This window comes from Nestor notabilis, unplaced genomic scaffold (assembly GCF_000696875.1).
Source record: "Nestor notabilis isolate BGI_N333 unplaced genomic scaffold, ASM69687v1 scaffold1630, whole genome shotgun sequence".
NCBI classification, from domain to species: domain Eukaryota; kingdom Metazoa; phylum Chordata; class Aves; order Psittaciformes; family Psittacidae; genus Nestor; species Nestor notabilis.
Window position 1 is genome coordinate 325,328 of NW_009910520.1, and position 21,396 is coordinate 346,723.

Sequence of the window (21,396 nt, forward strand, 5' to 3'; positions counted from 1 at the left end):
CCATCAAGAGCAGACTGAGTTCTTCCCTGTGTAAGGACCAAGTGATTTGTACTTTACCATAATAGACAGACCACAGTCACATGGAAGTTGTCTTCCATTTATTTCTATTTTAATTCTAATCAATAAGGTGACAGCAGAACTCGCATAGATGCTTTCCGAATGACTTTATTACTTCAGTGCTCCTAAAAGAATTTCTGATAATCTTCTGAGGTGACAAGATTTTGAAGCTCTCTGGCACTTAAGTTACAAATAAAAATTGCCTGAACTGCACAGAGTTCACTTAACTATTGCTGCAATCTCACCCTGTTATGGCAGAGTTCCAGGAATCCTGTTTTACGGTGCCTCAGTCAGGAGAAAGTCCAAGACAGAATGAGGAGCTGTATTTCCCAGAATGGTTTCCAGAAATTAAAAGCTGTTTCAAGTGCAACACACACTCCTGCAGCCTCTAGTACTGAACTAACCTTTGTGTTTATGGTACATTTACTTACAGGTTTAAGGCAGCTATTTACCTTAGCTGTTTAGGAATATAAGTTAGTGCTAATAAAGCTGTAACATGCTGAACTATGCAATAATAAATAAAGAGTAAAGTGTAAATAAAGCTATTGACCTAAGTCAAGCCCACAGTGCTTTCCAATGAATTCAAAGGTTTTGTCCAAGTAAGAACATCAAGTTTCCATCATGTGAAATTGTTTTTCTGCTTCCCAGCAAACTTAAATTCAAACACAGTATCACAGAAATGTATGCTAACTCTTCCATTAGGCCCTAAGAAATGCTGCTTATCAGTAAATACAAGACAAGAGTCATCACAGAAGCATTCAAGTCCATTCATAAGATCATGTTAAAGAGAATTTACAGTCCTGACCCTCACTGCCTTTGTAAGCTTGCATGTGTTGCTGATTCTTTGCTGAAAGCTTTAGGGATTGCAGAAGAGAGAAGAAAGGGAAAGGGCAGTATCAATATGCATCAGCAAAGTGCTGCAAACTCCTGAACAGAAATTACAGGGGAAAATGGTTAATTAGGTAATAAATTAATTTGTGATTTGTAATCTTGAGATAATTCTGTTCCCCTCTAGAATTTTGAGAATGTAAAAAGAACTTCTCTTGCCAAACCAGATGTTCATACAAAGCAGAATATTATGTATTAGAGACAACACAAACAAACCACCTATGTCCTTTATTCTTAATAGTGTACCTAAAATACTTAAAATTTTATCTTAAGGTTGTTGGGTTTTCTTTTTTCTTTCCCTGTAGGCTTCCTACCAAAGAGGTAGGGCCTCACAGCCACATCTGTGGAATACTATTCCACATCTTTTAGAGATGGCTTTAAAGTATGAATTGCTGCCTAAACTTGCAGTTTTTGTCAGAGCAAGGGTAGGGCCTCACAGACACATCTGTGGAATACTATTCCACATCTTTTAGAGATGGCTTTAAAGTATGAACTGCCTAAACTTGCAGTTTTTGTCAGAGCAAGTTTAGTCAAGAGAAAGATCACAGAATGATAGCTGACTCATTCCTAAAAACATCTTTTTCCTGTCTTCCTGTACTGTAACTTTCAAAGACCCTATCAACTTTGTTACGTGATTCTCCTTAAAAAGTTGTCTGGGGAATTTTACAATGGGAATTATGCTCCAGCTTTTTAAAAGCACTAATGATCTGTAGGTTCAGTAAACCCTAGCCTTTCTTTAATCCAAGCAATGCTGGCTTTCTCTTGTTTATGTAAAATTTCAAATCATTTTAATATAAAGGGAAGCAAAATCCTCTGAAGACTTGGGATGCATTTGATAGAATTTCAGAATTTGACATACCTCCACCAAAATCCCAAACTTTCCAGCTTTGGCTGCTAGAGTCAGGGCACTTTCTCACTCTGTGTAAGGAATGCACACTTCTCTGATGGTGGGGTTGGTTTAGGAGTTATGCTATTTTTGTTAAAGAGGAGATTGAGTTGTTTTGTCTTTTCAATTCATCTAATGCAGCACCTTCCAGTAAGTAAACGTTGCTGTGAGGAAATGTTAATTCTTTACTGTCAAATTTATTTCAGATGGTGGAAAACGCCTCCCTTACTTGAACTATGAAATATGCTCCAAGACACACAATTTGAAACTTGACTTTTTAATATATTTCAGTAAGCTTTTTGTATCGCTGGTTTTCTACAGATATTCAAAACAGTTTGACCGGAATACTCAGCACATTTTTGTTCTGTCCAGAATTAATCCCTCACAAGGTACCTTTTAATAACATAAACAGTTTTACAAAACAGCAGTACCTGAGCTCTGGCTAAAGCTGTTACCACCTTGGGCTCCCCTTCGGGTTCTTCTCTCAGGATACTTCCATTTCAGATTAAACAAACCCAGCATCATCTCCCATGAGACAAACCCCCACACACCTCCTTCCATATGCCACATTCACCCTTGTTCTACAATAATAGGTTTCTCCAAGAACTACTCAATAGCATGAGAAAGTGAAAGCTGAGAATGAGCCAAGCTTAGAAAACTGTGGGGAATTAATTCGTCTGGCAAGAGACAGGGGAAAAGAAACCACCACTAAGGGCTGTGGGGCAAGCAGAGTGGAACGAGTAACGTAGTCTACAAATGAGACAAATGATTGAAAACTCTGGCCCTAACTGACAGTCATGGGAGGATCAGGTACAGACCAGGATGTGCTGCTGCTCTGAAATAGTTCTTCACAAGGTTTTTCTTATTCTTTTTCTCTGTGCTAAAGCAGATAAGATTACTTAGTTTGGCAGCTAAGATGGTTACATTGAGGGAATACCTCTATACATATATACCAAGCCAAAGAAGATGAGATTGCTGGAAAGATCAGTGTGTGATAAGTACTTCTGCAGACTTCATTCAATAATATTCTTCTCCACAAAATACTTATCACCTGAAATATACAACTCTCCTTTATTCACTTGACAGTAAAGAGATGCAAGATTTTTTCCTACCCTTCACTCAGCCATGCTTAGTTTAACAGTACATGTGCAGTGGGGGTGTTTCACCCATCACTCAACGATGCCCAGTTCACACAACCACATTGCAAACAACAGCTTAACAAGTTAATGCTTCCTCCCACTGAAATGAACAGGTGTTTTTATAATATGCAGAACACTTCCATTTAATTCAGGATTTTGATAGGGTATGTTTGTTAAACCCACCTATTCAAGGCTCTAAGATATTGAAGACAGGATTCTGCTTTGCAATTCTTTCACAATCAGGCATTATAATAGCATTGCTTTTATATGCTAAAGAAAGAGTGATACATACTAAATAACCAAGCCATTTCCTGCCGTACAGTATGTGGTTTCTTGGACATTTCCCCCTCTAATACTAGATCTTTCTAATCCTGCCACATCTAATGCTGTCTTTAGAATTAAATCTTTCCAGCAATGCTTTCAGGTATCTGCACATGCTATACTATTTGTACGTTCCTTCCATTGTGTATTATCCAGGGCTCAAGTTTCAAAAGCCTGAACATCAAAGCCACGTTTCTGTCTCATTCAGAGAACGACAACATTTGCATATTTATCAGAGTGCTGTTGAACTCTTTTGTACTTTCAGATCTACTCAAGAATAACATGATTCATGAAATTCTCACTTCTCCCACGTATACTGGCACGCTCCCCAGAGTCACAGTTTTGAGACTCGTAGTTACATTATGCTCCATATGGTACAGATTTTTATCTCTCATGTGCCATTTGTTGTTTTCAAACCCCTTATCAGGTTCAGCACATTCATTACAAAACCACAATACACACAACTACAACTGTTTCGTATGCTTACTCTCACTTCGTTATCTGTAGAGGGATATTGTCGTCTCAGCTCTGCCCAGATGAAGTACAGCATTCAAGAAGGAGAATTTTAAAATAAGATCCAACAGATTTGGGTTTTCATAATGTATGTGAGATCTACAACACTGAAAAACAGCAGACCTAGATGGGGAATGAAACCTCCACCAAAGTGAAGCAATCCCTTGAAAAACGTTAGTGCATCCTCTGCCTATATACAGATTGATGCAAAAGAACAGATGTGAACTCTCTTCACGTTTGGTTTTCACTATCGTATCCCTATTAAGCTCACAGTAACAGCTTCTGAGCTGTGACAAACATGCTCTTCAACGTGTTTCTTGTCCTACTTCAGTATTATCCATAGGGAGAGTCTTTCCCAGCATCATGTTGGTATCCTCAACATAAGAAGTACATGGAGCTGTTGGAGCAAGTCCAGAGGATGATCAGGGGCTGCAGCACCTCCCTTACGAGACAGGCTGAGAAAGTTGGGGCTGTTCAGCCTGGAGAAGAGAAGCTGCGTGGAGACCTCAGAGCAGCTTCCAGTGTCTGAAGGGGCCTACAAGGATGCTGGAGAGGGACTCTTCATCAGGGACTGTAGTGGTAGGACAAGGGGGGGGTGGGGTTAAACTGAAATGGGGAGTTCAGGGTAGATAAAAGGAAGAAGTTCTTTACTGTGAGGGTGCTGAGGCGCTGGCACAGGCTGCCCAAAGAAGCTGTGAATGCTCCATCCCTGGCAGTGTTCAAGGCCAGGCTGGATGGAGTCTTGGGTGACATGGTCTAAAGTGAGGTGTTCCTGCCCATGGGACACCAGTTCCAACCGGAACTAGATGATCTTAAGGTCCTTTCCAACCCTAACTATTCTATGATTCTATGATCATGGGAGCACGTGACGCTGACTGTTCTATCTCATACAGAGAAGTTAAGCAATCTATGTCCTCTTCTAGTTAGCTACCTAAAATGACAGCAAACAAATGTCACAGAAAACAGTCTGATCAGTAGCTGGAAAGTAGTATGGGAGAAAACTAAATATCCAAAATGTTTCATCAAAACACAGATGCATGTTCTCCAGGGGAGAGAACATGTGTATTGTATGCTGCTTCTGGGGAGTGAAAAAAAATTTTTCTATGTAGTATTGTTCATGCCAGATTAGCTCCAGACTTCTCATCAACCAGACCCTGAGAGCTTCCTGAACTCCCAGAACAACACAATCAAAAATGAAAAAATCAGATCAAGGAAAGGAAAGCACCCACTAAGTGATAATAGTAACTAGACATAAGGGCAGTGGGGAAGAATGGGAGTAAAGCACTAACAGGGCATGAAAGAACAGCAAAGCTTATGCAAGAGACAGGCTACTTCTAAAACTTTGACATCATCACCAGTGAAGCTTTCATAATGCAATTAGCTGCAAAAACTGAGGAAATTAAGAAATGTTTAAATGCAACTCCCTGACAGAAGTAGACAGTCACATTCTGTACAAGGACTTAGGGAACAGAGACCTGATTTTACTGAAGCTATGGAAACCAACAGGGTTTCACCACATAGTGCTAGCAATCAAATAACAAAAAGAAGAAAACTCCTACTGATGACTTCAGCCATCAGAATGACACCTCTCATCCCTTTCTGCTGATAATTCAGTGCTTTGACAACCCCAGTGAGTGTCTTGAGACTATGTGGGAACTCCTTGGTTAAACCAGTTTGCAGCTCTATGTCTTTGCATTGAAAAACTGCCATGTGCCTAAATGGGTTTATTTGGACAGATTGCACAATCACTATAGCATTGCTTTGTAAAGCACTTAGGGGAATTTGAGATCCCTATAGTATTAAAAGTGCTGGAATAAGCCCAAGTTCTAAGCTACTGTCTAAGCTATTGTTTTCCATTTGACTGTCACATTAACAGACAGGAAATGAGTATATTTAGTTGTTCTCATCTTGTGATTTGGAGTTTTTAGCACATTCTTAACACATTATAAGCCAACAACTTCTTATGCTATGTTTCTTTTCTGAAATACACATATGCTTAATAATTTAGATTGAAATTCTGGAATGCTTACATCAATTATAAGATTTTGATAGTATTTTCTTCCCAACTTTTATTCAATCCTGCATCAAAGGATATGCACGAGTAAAACTCTTAATTTGCCTTCTTATTCAAAATCATGATCTTTTGGGCATGTAATCTGGAAGATTTAGCTAAACTATTAATGAACTAAAAGGCCCTTAAAGCTTTCAAGTTCAAGCACAAATCCTAGAGGCAAATGTCCACGTGTTCTAGCTATTATATGACTTAACCTTGCCATCAATGCACTGCTCTAGTGGGTAACCATGCAGAGTTTAGCACCACCTTATCTTTTAATATGAATTAAAGTAAGCTTTTGAAACACTTTCTGACACTGAGTAACACTTATACCTTTTCTTTCAGGCCCCATGATGCTCAACTCTAGATTTCACTGAGAAGAGATACAAAGAAGGATAAATAACACAAAATGCAACTCATTCTTCTTTGTTTTTCAAAGACGTACATCTAAATCTCATTGTTTCACAACTTTGTGCTGACCTTATTTCAGTGTAATGCTTCATTGCAGTGTCCATTTTCTTTCTTATTCTTAGCAAACCTAACTAGCTACAACCCTGAGCGGTCTGACATGTCTTCAAAGTTGTCTGTTTTCTGAGCAGGAGCTTGGACTACATGACCTCCATAAATTCCTTCCAAACTGAATTATTCTCTGCTTCTATGAAACACCACTGTCACAAATGCAAAACAAGTTTCAAACATCTCTGCCAGCTTAGGATAGTTCAGTCACTAAAAACTTCCCTTCTGAATTTTATCACGATACTGGAATGTTTGACATGGATATGTCCCTACAAAACTTCCTTTCCCAAGATTTGTACAACTCTTAAAACTTTCACACGGTTCTTTGAAATTAAACTAATTTTTGTCACATGGGAAATGTACAGCTCCTTTACATTAGAAAAAGCAATTTTACAAGTGTCCTCCTGGGAGGAAGAAGTGAAAAGGAATCTTTAGCCAGGTATATATTTGCCAAACTTGGTTAAAAACATTCCCTAGGCAATATTTTCCTGCCCTTCTAGAAACTGGTTGCGATGAGATGGAATGTTCCTTTACTTAAATCAACACTTGTAAAATGTTTGGTAGTGTTCTGAGTATGCTATGCACATATATAAACCAACACACACACACAGAACACTGTGCAACAGGAGTACACCACCAATCCCAACAATATTCAAATAATAACATATAATATCAGATAATGTTTTTCTGTTGGAAGTTCAAAGGAATTCTGAATTCCCAGGTCCTGCTTCAGATACGTGTCATGGTAATGAATCATACTGAATCATATTAGAAATATCTCGGATAAGTTAATAACAATTTTGAAGTTTCATAACATTATTTTCAAGGTGGCTGTCAGTGATTCATTGGCAAAGAATAATGGTCTTGTGATTCATGGAAAAAGAAAGTCCTTTCTCCCCAGCTGTACAGATGCCACTTTTGCCTTTTTGGAGGTGGTAGGAAGACAGGCGGAGGAACAGATGGAGTCTAAGCCAAGCTTCCCACCAGAAGAATGGAAGCTACAGAACAATGTACACTTAAGAAGAAAAGCAAAAGCCAACAAAGACATTTTCACTTGATCTTAGACTCTCTATGGAAAGATCACACCCCGAGATGCCTCTGGGTCAAACACAGATGCTGCCTATACAGATAAGCCTAATTAATATAGGAATAAGTCTGATGAGCAGAATTTTCAGAAGAATGAAACTATTCCTACTGATGTCTGACAAAATTACCACCTAGTTAAAAAAACCCACAAACAGGCAGGCTACAAGTAAATGCTTTTGAAAATCCAGTCTTTTGTCTGAACTCCTAACATTTCAGGTCTACTTTTCTTAGTATTAGCAGTAGCTTTTGTGTCACTAAAGACTTTTCTTTTTTAATTCATTTTCATTCATCTCTCAGGAATAAAACTGAAATTCCTTTTATTGGTAGCATCCAAACCCACGAGTCTACTTCTAACTTGTTCCTGGAATGTATTCCACATTCACTGCCACAGACAGTAAACTAACAATGCAAAATAAAACCTGGAAGAAATAGCCCTTCAGAAAGGGAAAAGGACTCTGTGTCTGTATTTTAGCAATGCAAATTTGAAATTTTACTCATAAAATAGTCACAGAAAAATAAGCAGCGTGCTCCTGATACTACGGCCTCCTACGCTAACTTTACTTCTCAACTGTACTGGATAAATTCAGAGCAGGAAGCAGTTTCAGTAGGAAGGAAAATTATGACTTACTCAGCATTTGTGAGTACCCCCAGCAGTGAACCCTTCCCTCTGTTTTATTCATGAACATGCACATTAACTATTGCCATTTCAAGACCTTTTAATTCCCATACCCCCCTCCTAAAGGACAGAGAATTCTTGCACCCTCTTTACAGCTAAAGAATCGTGGTGGGTTTTGAAGCAGGGCACTGAATATTACTGACATCCCAAAATCCTCATGAATAATACCACTAACATCAGCGGAATATATGCAGCTGTAAGAATGAGGAAAGATAAACATGCCTTTTTTGGATGATTGCACATTTTTGTACAAAATAGGTGGCATAAGTTTTACCTGGCTTTTAAAACGTGTTCAGCAGAACATCTTTAATTAGGCTAGGCATGCTACGTACCCTCTGTATGTACTGTACCCTCTGTATGTACTGTACCCTCTATATGTACTGTATAGAAAGAGACACTTGTGCATTGCAATTCATCAACATGCAAATTGGTGCAAGTCAAAATGTTTCACATACATTTATCATTTGCAATCAACCTTCATTTAATAGTTTCTTAGCCCTGGTATGCAATTTGTACTCTAAAATGAGGGAGAAAATTGAGGTAAGAAAGGGTGTTAAAAAGCAAGAAAGAGAGAAAATGAGATCAGAATAACCACCAGGTTGGTGCTGAGGAACTCATCTGTGCTGCAAAACCTGAACCAAGCTACTGTTCTGGAACAGGCACCGCTGGGGTTTACATTTCAAATGAAAGCCTTAATCACCAGGCACACTATCTCTGATCTAATGAATATATAATTTTATATTCAAAGTGGAACAGGTCCAACAGGAGAAAGACACACCTCAGCAAAGCTAGGCATTCATCATGGACAAATCCCTGTGTAACACACATCAGGCCGAGGAGGCACGGCAATCCTCTCTTCCCACACGTAAGTATTTTTATGATGATTGTGAATCCTTTATCTTTCACATTCTGTATTTCCCCCAAGCACACTTGTAAAAGATCAAATATCTACCACTGTGCAGTACAGGTAAAAAATATAGTAAAAAATACCTCCAAAAAAGATGGTGACATACCATTTCACATCCAACTGTCAGCCTGCCATCAATGCTATACAGCCAAGGGTAGAAGCAATTGGGAGGAATCATGGCTGATACCTTTCTTGGCTTTTCTCAAGACTCCTGGTAATTCACTACAGGGATAGTAGGTGTTAGCCCAAAATATTTCACACCAGGAACCTAAATTATTTGTATTAATGCATGTTAAGTATTTCTTTTTCTCTTTTCACATTTGTTTAAAATCTTATTTGAAGGCCATTTTAAGCACTAAACGTCTCCCCATTCACATGACATGCATCAACTTAATCTAAAGTCAAACATGTATTATTCCATATACATCTTCTAGAGTAAATTGTCCTTATACTTTGCAAAATCCAGACTCCATTCCACATCAGAATTTTATGCTGTATGCCTAAGTATACTTGTATAAATCTACTGCTAATAATGGCAATGTTCTTAAAAAAGCAAGGCAGTGACTGCATTTTCCAGCTGAAATAAGGCTTGTCATTAAAATTCTATAGCTAGAAAATGAAGTATACATTGTCACCGCTGTGTAATCTACTTGTTAGCAAATCTACGTGAAAGGTAAAAATCCATCAAAGAAAAATCATACGTATCACACAGAATTAATTTTTAAAGTCTATTAAAGTTTGTCATTCTCTCCAAAGTTATCCAGGAAAAAAAAGTTCCATGCAAAAGTTAATGTTAATAAATAACAATGACATTTGTCCTTGAGAAACCAGAGGGATACGTATAAACATAATCAAAAGAATCTCTCCACTAAACAGCACACAGGAAGCCTGTGGGATGTATTGTCATAGACGATAATATAAGAAGTGGCCAAAATATCCAGGGCGTGCATACTCTTGTTTTATGCCAAAGCTGACACCCGAGGAAGGATTTAGTTTATTAATAAAAGCAATAGTTAACAAACAGCTTTTAAACAGACAAATGAAATGGCTATTAAAGGCTGGTCATAAGGGGAAAAAAAAACCCTTGTTAAATACTTGTTTTCTCAGTAATAAGATGTGGGGAGACACAGGGACAGAGAGGACGGTGTTCTACATCTATCAGTTCTACATCTATCATTTCAAGGCTAACCCCAGCTTTCTCTAGAGAGCAATGTTACTGCCTTAACAACATCTGAAATTATAGTTGTGGTGCACATCAAGTATAGACAAGATTTCATTAAAGTAGTATGAAATCTTTAATTTCTGGCAAAGGTTTTTCCTACAGTGAGGAATTTGGAAATACGGGGCAGGGGGTGTGGAACATATCCTGACCCTTCTTTTCTTGATTCTTTTAAAATTTAGGTGGGATATTTGGCAACACAGACAGTAACAACTTACAGAATAAGCCCAATGCATATGAATCTCCCCCAGATCTTTCCCTCCTGCAGTCACTTCCACGAGTAAGGATTTATAAAAGCATTCCCTCTTACAACATGGAGACAGCACAGGAGGACAACAGCAGATAATGATGAGCAAGTATTAGCCTGTCCCCATCACCTATTCAAGATTCAGGAACACGTCATGGGTTTTGCCTGTTTTGAATTATTACAACTATATGCATCGGTACAAAGGGGATAATAGATGCCAAAGCATTCAATGACTGAACTCTTTTAAGCCACAGAAATATACAACTAGCAAAAGAAATTATTTGATAATTATGTAGTTATACAGAGTAATTTCTAATTCTGATTAAGAATTCAGTTCAGTGATGCAGAACCACTGTAGTTACTCAATGTTGGATTCATTTATAAGATTACTAATACGGCACAACGTGCACTACAATTAATGCAACAAGTGGCTACAAGAAAGTTCTCTTAGTAGTAGAGTTCAAAATACGCTACCAAAACAACAAATGTAAAAGCAATACCAGGATTTGGAATAATGCAAGATGAACTTCTGATGCTTTGGATAGTGAATTAAGAGTTTTGCATGTAACTCTACTAGAGAAGATTTCAACTTTAGCCTCAGGCAACTGCTGCCAAAAGCTGCAACACAATCCTGCGATTTTAGAGATACAATTTTACATGTAAGTCAATATTACAGCAGACAAACTGAATGCTTGAGCATTTAGGTAAAAACTATTTGACTTGGCCTTTCTTACAAGCCTCAATTTTACAAACACCCCATCTCTGAGCCTACACCACGATAGGTGCCAACACTGAAGAGAGAATGGGATGCATTTGGCATCACTTCCCACCCTCTGTTCTCCCAAAGTGCTCAATATTCATTTTGAGACAAGATGTTTCAGAGCTTTATTTCATTTAAATCCAACCGTGTCTTCAATAGACATTTTAATTATTTTTAAAAGGTCATTTCCCAGCCAAATTTAACAATAATGAACAAAGATGACTTTGGTACAACTGAGCAAACACGTGTAACTAACCCACTTACTGCCCTAAGAAATGCCTTTGTACAGCCTACTGACTTACAGGAAGCAGTTAATCTTTGCCCACTCTCATCCTGGTTTCCACAATGATTCCTAATTATTAGGATTTTTTTTTTTAAACTGCCAGCACAAAGATGAAAATCATTATGAGAGATAACAAAAACATCTTCCTTTCAGCACAATAGCATAGCATACACAGAGCAACAAGTCAGATTGCTTCATCAGAAGCATTCAGACAACACAGCCAGGAAAGCAAGAAAATTTTAAATCCAAACTTAAGTTTGTTCTGCATTATCTGTGAATACATATTTTTGTGTGAGTCATTCACAGAGGGTGAACCAACAGCACAGACAGAACAAGTGCTATGAATACCAAATTCCAAAGTATATGGTGTTTATCCACCATCTGTGGTTCAAGATTCCCATAACTATATTTCACAAAAGTTTTCAAATTTAAACTTACTGTGTTAACTTATGAAATGATACAAAAGGGGACATTTGTTTTCTTTTAATTTAACTGCAGACTTCTCCAAACAGGGCACTGAACTGGAAGGGGAGTTATTTTTTGGTGGGTGGATAAAATTGAAAGGTGGAAACATTAGACCCCTAATTACCTCAAAGAATGATACCCCAGTGAACGTGTAAGATTTCCTCCCAGTTTCATATCAAGCTCAGTCACTACACATAAATAAAAAGAACAGCCCTATTTCTCAGCTTTGCCCACTATAAAAAATTAAAGTGGTCAGAAAGTAGACTCCTTACGGAAAAGTAAGAAATCAATTCAAACTTGTGATTTGTACTGGTTCAGCATTAATGTTATATTTCATAGAGCCTCTCCCTTGCCCACCCACTGAAGATCCAGTAAACCAGCTTTTCAAAGGAGCCAGTCTGAAATTTATAAGCTCATGAGAATGCTTAAATCATTAGCAGAAAGTGTTTCACAGCAGAAGCGTGGCCAGGGAATACTGTACTGCAAAAACCAACAGACCAGCATTTTCAGAGATACAGCAGCTTCCACAGCTGAATCTTGAGTGCAACTGCTTAAAGCTCTTCCACCTTATGGGATGAATCCTGTATGTATTTACTCCATATGTACTTCTTCTGTCAAGAATAATTACATTGATTTTACACAAGTAGAAAGATTCTGGATCAGGATCCTACTGAGTATCATTCACATACACAGCATCCTACTCTACTCTCTCAGCAGGACAAATTCAAGATGAGTCAGTACTGATCAGTAGTGCACACTCAGTCTTTAGCTCTGTTTCCTTTTTCTTAATAAGGTCATCACAAAATTTTTACCCTCTCCCCAGTGATTATATTGTGTTGTCTTAATCAGTCCATTCCTTCTCATCATGCCTGCAAGTATTTTTTCTTTATAGCAGAGTAACTGACCCCTACATAATAGTTCTAACACCAAAAATCAAAAGATTAGTTCATCTGAGCTTGCCCCTATTACATCTATTCTCAGAACACTTTCACAGACTATTTTCTAGTCTGTTTTCCTGTAGAGGATGTCTATTTTCCATTTTATTTAGAAGTTAAGATTCCATTTTGCTTTAAATTCCTTCAGCTCTTTTTCAATATATGAAGTCTTATAGAAATCTTACCTTACAACGTATAGAAGTAATTTAGCACTTCAGATTTTAGATTTGTACTTCAAGTACATGCTGTCTTCATAAGGTTCTTTTTGCATTAGAATTGGTGTACCTACCCCACAGTTAAAACACTGTAGAGTACTGTTGTTGAAGAAATCAGCCTTCTGACTAAAATAACCCAAGAAAACAGAATGATGATTTTCCTCTTAAGTTTAGAAAACTCATAGTGGCTATAATAAAAGTATAAAGCAGTCTTTCTCCTAGATGGTTGTCCTGGGTTCAGCTACAGCAGTCATCGTACAACTGACACCAGACTGCATCATATACATCTACAAATGTTCAATGTGAGCTTACCTTCTCAGAAAACCTTCCCCTTTGCTCAGCTTCTTCTCAGCAGAAGGTAGAGCAGCTTTTAGAGGCATTCCAGTGGACTCTCTGATGGAGGACAGCTGATAAAGTAGCATTTATCACCACATTCTCTGCCTCTTTTCCCAGGACTGCTACTTTTCTTGTTACAGGATGTTTCCCTTATCCAAAATACTGCATCACATTCTGCTTTCACAGCTCAAAAGGAGGTTGTGAGATCTATTCCTATCTTTCCTGAGTTTTTCCAGCAGCAGATGGAGAAGCCAACAACAGGAGTGCTGGAGCTCCAGTGAGGAACAGAAGTAGGTACCTGAGGTACAAGACAACTGCCTTGACTAGAAGGATGTGGGAACAGTGCCCAGGCACACTTCACATTCCTGAAGTGAAACTAGAATGATTAATAGCTCCTAAGAAAGTCCAAATGTTGTTCATATGCCATTGGTGTGGCACCAGCAGCAGTGCAGCCACTCAGTCCTAATGCAATCTTGCCCATTGCTAAAGTAAACTAGGAATTAACCATTTCTGCAAAGTAAATTAATTTGTTCCATATCTGCTTGCAACACTTCTCCCTGTTTAGTCTCGCCCTTTGCTTAACCTCTGTAGTATCACTACTTCAGTTCTGTGAACTTGATTCTTTTCCATAATATTTCCTTTAAAAAACCCAACCAAACAAACAAAGCAAGGGTATTTTTCTGCTTTCTCGAGTATTTTTCAGCAGTTCATTACCACGTTTTCCTCTTCACTCTCTCCTGTTTCCTGTGCTTACTCTTTTTTGGGTTTCTTATTTTGTCTGACACTGACTGTAATGTATTCAAGCTTTCTTGTAGTGTCAAAATAATGTAAGAAATTGCATTTCCTGTATAATTAATCCTAACAATCTAAGACAGCCTAACACCACGTCTAGTTAATCAGCATTCAAATCCTGCTAAGTAAACCGGTATCTAATAAAAAAGGTAAGTTTGAGAGTCTTAGGTTTAATAAATATCCAGTGAATATGCCTGTACATCTTTTTACATTGGACATCTACCGCTTACACTGCCTTATACAAACATACACAAACAAAACCATATCCAGAAGATTTCTCAAGAGAGAATTCTTATTCTTTCCTGAAAAGGGTTTTTTTTCCCCCACAGTACATCAATGCTGATTATCAGATGCTGCACAAGGCTGAACTGATTAAAGGAGGTAAAGAGGGACAAAGAGGGCATTTATAGACACAAAGTCACACTAGGAGAGGGGAAGTGTACTTGTAAGAACCCTGAGGAAGTCTTTGGGAAGCTGAATAAAGCAAGTAAGAAGGTGGACATGGACAGAAGGTAGGGAGGGGATCTTGTCTCTTGAAAAGGAGGCAGGAAGCTGAGAGAAAAGGATGAGGAATGTAATCCTCAGTGCTAAAACCATTCATAGTGGTTTTTCTTTGGAGGAAAAAGCAAGCCTCAGAGTAGCTGGACCACAAAACCCCACTGCTATTTGAGGCTTCTGGGTGATGCTATGAGCATTAACATTTCTAACATGACAGTCATTAATGAACAGTAACTTGGTGTAATAACAGACAAGCCAAGAAATACCCTCCTCTGGAAACCACACCAGCTGCATTTATCCAAGCTGATCCTTAAAGAGCAGGGACATATTGATGAAGAAATAATGAAGCAATCCCAAAACCTTGTGCTGATATTGCTTTGTTTTGGTGTCTTTTGCTAATGGAGGAAAACCATAACTTGACTTCAGCATTTAAATCACATGAAATAAAACAAATAGGGAGAGAAAAGAAAAAGGCAGTATGTACTTTCTGTTGGACACCTAGGTATGAGATGGTAAGAGACAGGAATGTTCTGTCTACCAAGAGTTCAGCAATTCTAAAGTAAGTCTAAAAGAGCTCAGGAAACAGCTGAAATTTGAAGAAAGAACTGCCTAGTATTCTTACCACTGGCTGCAGCCAAAACCATCTCTTGAGCTATGATATATACAGAATAACTACTGATAGTAAGAATAAAGATAGATAAATAAATACTAGGATGGCATTAGGCTACAGTTAGTTTTGGGAAAGCCTTCTGACAAAGTTCAGCAAAAATTCAAATTGATAAAATTTCAAACTTTTGGTCAAGGGGAGAATATTACTATGTAAGAAAATTGCTTTCAGGGCAAATCAATGTGATTTTTTTTCTGACATAACAAACCAGCAAACAAAATGAATTTAAAATAGTTTTGCAGGAGGTATCATAGATAAACTTTTATGAAAAAATTCCCCTTGGAAAACTCCTTTTTCTAAAAGCATCTCAGAGATCTCTCATGTAAGTGAAGAGAAATACATGGTCTTGTCTTTCTTAACTTGCTACATCAAGAACGCCTTTCATTTGAACCATTACTCTGCAGAAACAGGAGTGAAACTTAGGAATGCAGTTGGCAAATGAGAGAACGCACACAATCAAACCTATAAAAACTTGTCTGTGTAAAAATGACTTGCAATATCTTTATATAACAAAATAAACATGTAATTAAATGCCACCCAAACTGATCTGCCCCTGAAACCATCATTAAGCTAATAAAATTTAGGACACTTGCTGCTGCATGTTTACCAATGTTTTCAGAATTTCATAAAATATGCAGGATTTGAAGCTGCTAATTGGTAAGTTAAAGACTTTTCTTTCATTACTTATTGACTACATCCTTCATCTGAAGAGAGTTCTAATCAAGGGAAGGCTTAGCACTGCACGTCCATGAACTGTGTGCCATAGCCCTCAGGTAACACTGTTCTGTATGGGCAATTTTGTTATTGTCCTCTCTGTTTCAGAGTGGCCCCAATTTTGTTGCTGAATTGGTTTAATTATGGTCTTTCCATATGCTGCAAGTCATGAATCAGGACAATATGGATATGCTCAGAGGTCACTACTGGAGAGGCACATGGACAGTGGGATTGATGCACCCTCAGCAAGTTTGCCAATGACACCAAGCTGTGCATTTCAGTTGATACGCTGGAGGGAAGGGATGAGATCCAGAGGGACCTGGACACGCTTGTGAGGTGGCCAGTGCCATCCTCATGAAGTTCAACAAGGCCAAGTGCAAGGTCCTACACCTGGGTTTGGGCACCTGTAGTTCTGTGTCCAGCTTTGGGGATCCCAACGTAAGAATGATGTGGAGCTGCCGGAGCAAGTCCAGAAGAAGCCTAGAAGGATTATCAGAGGGCTTGAGCAGCCCTTCTATGAGGAAAGGCTGAGAGAGTTTGGGTTGTTCAGCCTGGAGAAGAGAAAACTCCAGGGAGACCGTAGAGCAGCTCCCCAGTGCCTAAAGAAGGCCTACAAGAAAACTGGAGAGGGGCATTTTATATGGGCAGGCAGGGACAGGACAACAGAAAATCGCTTCAACCTGACAGAAGGCAAATTTAGATTAGACATTAGGAAGCTCTTCCCTGTGAGGGTGCTGAGGCGCTGGCACAGGGTGCCCAGAGAAGCTGTGGCTGCCCCATCCCTGGCAGTGTTCAAGGCCAGGTTGGACACAGGGGCTTGGAGCAACCTGCTCTAGTGGAAGGTGTCCCTGCCCGTGGCAGGGTTTGGAACTGGATGAGCTTTGAGGTTCCTTCCAACCCAACCCGTGATTCCATGATTCTATACTTAAACTGCCCCCTGAGCATTGAAAGGCACAGGGTCCCTGCACACTTATTGCCTAAATTCAGGTTCTTGCATCTTTCCATGATGTCATCTGTATTTCCTGCTTTCCTTTATTTTGTAACATCACTGCATGGAAGGGCTCTTTGAGGAAGGAAAGAGAAAAGGTTATAGAGCTGAGATGCAATCACCACACTTGGGAGCTTTCTTGTATACCCTAAATTAAATGTAGTTTGTTCTGTTAAGTGCTGTGCAAACACAGATCCCAAACAACCTAAAAGTTTACAACTTAAGTGTAAGAAGATGCACAGCCTTCCAATATCTGAAGGGGGCCTACAAGGATGCTGGGGAGGGACTCTTCGTTAGGGACTGTAGTGGTAGGACAAGGGGTAATGTCTTTAAACTTAAACAGGGGAACTTTAGGTTAGATCTAAGGAAGAAGTTCTTCACAGTGAGGGTGGTGAGGCACTGGAATGGGTTGCCCAAGGAAGTTGTGAATGCTCCAACCCTGGAGGTGTTCAAGGCCAGGCTGGACAGAGCCTTGGGTGACATAGTTTAGTGTGTGGTGTTCCTGCTCATGGCAGGGGGGTTGGAACTAGATGATCTTAAGGTCCTTTCCAACCCAAATCATTCTATGATTCTAATACCGGTGGCACAAATAAACAGATGGGGACACCCAAGGAACCAGTGAAACATGCTACTTAGCAAGTGATGTCAAACAAGAAGCTGGAAGAGAACAATGATGCAGCTCTGTTTTGGTAGAAGTGGTAAAAAGAGCTGTCAGTAATTTCCAAGATACTCAACTTGTTCTTATTAATACTTCACCATGTTTTACGTAATTTCTTCACAGACATCCTCTCCCGATGGATGAAAACATCCAGAATGAAATATTCACCCTGCATAAACCAGCAGATGTGAGCTTCAACCCTGTCCTCCCCACTATCCCTTCCAGCCTTGCCTAGCGCATGGTGAGCACCCTGGTCTCTTGACACTGCTGTGGCCTTTTGCACTGAGCTGTGTGTTAAAACTGAATAAGTTTGTATTATTAATGCAGCTATAAGGATCCATTCAGGCCAGGGAGCTCCAAACTTGACATCCGATGGTTTATCCCCTTGGAATTTGGGGGGAGAGAAAAAAATCAAGTAAGATTGACTTAAAAGCTCTATGCACTAATGCATAGTTCAGATTATAAATTAAGTTAAATTACATTCTACTTACATGAAGTAGAATTTTTAAATGAACTGAAGAGGATGAGAATTGAGGAAAGCTGCCTTACTCCCACTGAAATTCAGTGTGTTTCTAACTACTTTAATAAAATTCCAGTCATATGGAAGATTTCCATTATTTTTTAGCATTGGAGATGGTGGCGATGAGTGATACAATGAATGAGAGAAGAATTTAGATTCGCAGTTATGGACAAGAAGGAAAACAGCAATGGGACAAAAGCTTTATCTCTGGCAAAAATAAGCCAGGTCAAGGAGAAATCACTGACACAGAGCACACAGTGAGAAGTATGAAATGTGCCTCAAAAATAACTAATATGTACTTGCAGAAGCACAATTTAAACTATTAGTTTCCTATTTGCCTTTTCAGGATTGAAGAATGATCAATGGTAAAAATGGATTAAATGCCTCGCCCTCGTTCCATGAGAACTGAAGAGGATGTAAGTGATAGCTTACATTCCTAGCTAAACATACTCAAATGAAAAAGAAATGCTGTTTCTGTCCATTCCAGCATTTGAATGAAGAAGCATGACCTTCTGATGGTCTCCTCAGGTATACTTGGCAAGGGACATTTGTTTTCTTTATTTTTAAGGCTAGTTCAGGGACAAATTTCCCTCGAGTCCATTAATAACTATTTAGAAAAATAAAATCAATTGAAAAGGCCAGATCTAATACCTGCATGCCATAAAGAAAACTAGTTAGATCAGAGCTGTCATACCTTTTCCAACTTAAGAAACAACCGCAGAATCAGAACAACAGTGAAACAATAGTGAAATACTGCAAAACTACAGTCACCTGTAGTGAAATCTAGTCAACTCTATTTAAATGAATCCAGTCTTAAAAGGGTTCCTGGAGTTCTTTATTCCAATTGAATGGATAAAAATTTACTCATTTATCAGTTGTATAGTGTTAACTCCACGAACGCAGGCCACAAAGCAGAACTTTATTATCCTAGCGCTTTACCAACACAGAACAAGATGAGGCTTTCAAGGTGCTGAGAGTAGCATAATAGAACTTTGAGAAACACGTACAGCTACAGTTCAATACACCTACGCTGCCTTTTAGCCCAGTCCTGAGCTGGTGGGGGTGTTAACCACAACACTCATAAATAGTCCTCTGCACCACAAACTTGTTCCTCTCCTTACTTCAGCTCTTGTGGCAAATGATACTGCCTCGTCAGTTCAGTTGTGCTGTATGGGCAAGGGCAGCTTGCTATAAATGCATATTCCAACCACCTGCTCAGGTGGCAGAGAGCATGATTGTGGTTCCATATAGCCTGAGGAGGAATGTAGAGGATGCTTTAATGCATCTGGAGCAGGTGTAGACTCAAAATCACAGTCTAGCCCTGGAGCACCAATTTACTACTATATGATGCATTCTGAATGCAAATGAGGATTTGATCTGTCCTGTTTACTTGTCTAGATAGGTTTTAAAATCAGGAATCTTACAGTGTTGCCTGTGAGCACATTCCTCATAATCACAGAAAAAGAGGTCCTGGTTTCTGAGCTGAGCCCCGTGGCTGCTGCAGACACTGGTATAAAGTAATGCCACTTAAAAACTAGCCAAGCTCTACTACCGAAATTATTCTTACTGGAAGGCTGTACCAGAAAGTATAGGAGGGATGCTTAATGTCTTTGCAGGATAGTAACTTTCAGCCTAAATTTATACATGGCCAATTCAGACCCATTTGTTATTCTATCAGCAATTTCCTTTCATATACCTAATTATCTTCCCTCTCTGGTTTATATCCTCAAATGTATTTACAGTTGGCAATCATCTCTCCTCTCAGTCTTTGCTTTTCTAGATGTAAAGGAAGAAAAGTTTTTTAGTGTCTTCTCAGAAACCAGCCTATTATCTACACTATTCCAGTAGCCATTTCCTGAACCTATCTCCATTTAAATTCATTTTGTTTCACACAGGAAACGAGAAACAAATGCAATATTCCAATATACCTAATCATACATTGGCACATAGCTTTAATATCTCTTCATATCTACAGGAAATCCCTCCATTGATATTACTAGACCCGCACATCTTTTTCAGTTTGTCTTTTTTTTTTACACTGATTTACTTACACAAAACTACTTCATGAAAATCTTTTTCACCTCTGTCAGTTAATGAGCTTTAGTAAATTCTTGCTCTTAGTTGCAAGTACTTAGCATACCACTTGGTATGATTAAATTTAATTACCTTTCTTTTACATCAGTTCTTGAGATTACCCCCTGATCTCTTTAGCACACTTACATCTTCCCCATAATGAAAACTCTTCCCCACCCTGTGGCACCAGGTAATTCCACTGACCTACAGAGTATGCCAAGTAGAAACATTTTGTTCTTAGATCATTATTAAAAAGAATGCATCTCAAGCACCATCCTAGAGGATTCATCTAATAATCTTCCAACCTGCCAGTTACCTTTTCAGAACAATCCCTGCCATCTTCCATAAAAACAGGTCCTATTCATTTTACAGCTGTTTTAGTAATCTCCATGTTCTCCGGCATAATGCTGACTATGTTTGAGGTGGGAAAGGGAACACAGATTTTCTTTTCCTAGGAAGTCAGTTACAAAAAAGCTACCAAATTAGTCTGGTACAATCTAGGTTTGCTAAATTATGTTGAATTTTATAAAATTTCCCATTTTTTTCCATGACCTAAATATGAAAGAACTCTCAAAACTGTTCTAAGTTTAGCATGCTATTTAGCTGAAACTATGGCTTACAACATATTTTCTCCTTTACCATTACTTGAACTTGCTATATTCCCCTTCAAGTGTGTGACCACTGACTTGATGGATGTGTTAAAGACTTTATTTAGTTTATTTAAAGTTCTAGAAAGGAAATCACCTGCCCTCCCACAACTTCAATGCATTTTGGGCTCTTGAAGTTTTCTTTGCTCACACATCTTATTTCTAAGCAATTTGCTCTTTTGCCTTTCATCCATACTCAAAATGATGGTCCTTAAGAAATATGGAGTCAAAGTACTAGTTTGAAGATGGCACAAAACCCATCACTATTTTATCTCACTCCAAAAACTTATTTCCCTGTTCATTTTCTATTTAGAAATGTATAACAATTTCCTTTCAA

General features: G+C 38.7%; 1 protein-coding gene across 1 annotated transcript in view; it reads right to left on the reverse strand.

The window, feature by feature from the left end:
* Positions 1-21,396, reverse strand: part of LOC104402488 (disks large homolog 2) — a gene marked incomplete at both ends in the record, with an annotated part of 363,023 nt that overhangs the window by 322,607 nt on the left and 19,020 nt on the right. The gene's annotated exons all lie outside the window — the stretch shown is intronic.